Below are 2,118 nucleotides of genomic sequence, written 5' to 3'. Positions count from 1 at the left end.
CAGCACTCTAGACAGGTCCCTGACAGCCAGCTTTCCCAAGACAACTCGTCTTTTGATTTCTGGACTCCTGGTACCAAGAGTGTTGATTGTGGATCCGAGCAAAGAGAAATTGTTAACAGTCTCAGTCTCTTCTCTATCATGATGTTGCAAATTGGCTGGTGGTGAGAATCTTTGTTTTTCACAGCTAATACTGAGCTTTTCCAACTGTTCTTTCCACAAATGTAATCAGTCTGATTCCTGTGTAGTCCATGAGGTGTGATCCATGTTAAATTCACTGTGTTTTTTGTAAAAGGTATTTGCAATCGCTCTTCCTTTAGTTTTCCTTTATCTGGAAGTGTCCTAATTTTACTGTCTTATTGTATCTGTCATTCCGTTGCCTTCTTGCTGACATGGTTTCTGCTGAGAAATCAGACTTTAGTCCTACTCATTCTTGTTTGTACGTAACACTTAATTTTTTCCAACCTATTTCAGTATTTTTTCCTTTGTCTTTAATTTTGGAAAACATGAAATGTGTTGACGTTTTTCTCTTAGGATTTATCCTGTTGGTAGTTAGATCAGCTTCTTGAGTGCATGTTTTCTCCTTTTTCACAGTCTTCAGGAGGTTTTTGGGTCAGAAAATCCTTATGAATTTCCTCTGTGTTTTGTTGTTGTCTCTTTCTGTGGTTCTGGAAAACCAGTCACACATACTTCCTCTTGATGTTATCCCACATATGCCTTATGCATTCTTTATTTTCCTTCCTTCTTTTTTTCAATTATTCCCTTAACAGATTATGTCGAAGGACTTTTTCGCCCTTAATAAGTCTGTTTTCTATTTCTTCAATACTCCATTTTTGTTCTTCTAATGTGTTAATCTTTTTTTGAAATGACCTCTATTTCAATATGCTGTTTTTTTATTGCTTCTGATTTTCAGTTTACTTTATGTTCTGTCTGTATTGTTCTTTTGAATTCTTGTCAATTTGTCTATGTTTTCCTGGTATTTTTCCCCCCAGCGGTATTCTCATACTTTTCTCAATCTGTAGAAGTCACTTAAGAATCATTCTTTTAAATTTCTAATCAGAAAATTGACAATAGCATTTCTTCCTCGAAAAGATTTTTTTTAGCTCTGTGTTTTGGTCACATTTTTTCCCATCTTATCCTTTAAAAAAAACTGTTGTATTTTTTTAAACAAACAAACAAAATCTAAGCAACTGTTTTAAACCTCTCTGTTGCTTCTTAGACATTTTGGTGGTGGTGTTTTTGTATTATTTTGGTTTGTTCTATCCCACTGATCTGTGCTGGTGTGTTGCTTTACTTACTAGTTTCACCTCTCTTCTGGTGAGATGGCAGAGAATGAAAGCTTGTGTGCAGTTCTTTGTTCACTGTTTACATAGGGCAATTGAGGGCAGACTGGGGTGGTGCAGGTTGCAGTGTTTGTTTGTGGATCAATTAGAGCAAGAGCTGGTTTTAATTTTATCTGATGGGTAAAGTTACAGGAGATGTCTATGTGACTGGATACTCTTTCTTATTTTGTTTTTATAATAACATTCTTATAGTTAATTATAACTACAAAAACATTTTTCATAAGCTTAGTTTATACATATTAGTATACCTATAAGGCTAAAACTCTACCCTAGTTTGGTTTTTAAATTTTCTGTTGTTCTGTGGCTCGAGCTGTCATTTTTATTCTAGTATATGATGTTCTGAGTCATGTGCCTTTGTCTGGATGCACTAGCAGCACATGCTGTTGTTTTCATTGCAGCAAAAATTTTTATAGTCTGTTATTTTATCAAAGTTTCTAGTGTTTTAGTCATAATATTGTGATAAATAGTATCTGTGAATCTATATCAATAACTTTTTTGAGAATGGAATCATAATTAAATGAAAAAGAAAAATTCTAAAAGGATTTTGCTCAGTTATTAGTAATGTTGTAACTAATAATGTAATACAGTTTAGAAATATTTCACAAAACAATGTTGTAATTATTGACATAACCTAAGAACTATTGTTGTTATTGTTATGTGCCATCGAGTCGCTTGTGACTCATAGCGACCCTATGTAAAACATCCCTGTCCTGTGCCAATCGCACCGTCTCCAACACACCCATCCCGATTACCCCAGTCACTGAATCAATCCACTTCA

This window comes from Elephantulus edwardii, unplaced genomic scaffold (genome assembly GCF_000299155.1).
Source record: "Elephantulus edwardii isolate Elephantulus edwardi_28Jun2011 unplaced genomic scaffold, EleEdw1.0 scaffold00071, whole genome shotgun sequence".
NCBI classification, from domain to species: domain Eukaryota; kingdom Metazoa; phylum Chordata; class Mammalia; order Macroscelidea; family Macroscelididae; genus Elephantulus; species Elephantulus edwardii.
Note: the sequence above shows the minus strand (reverse complement) of the source record.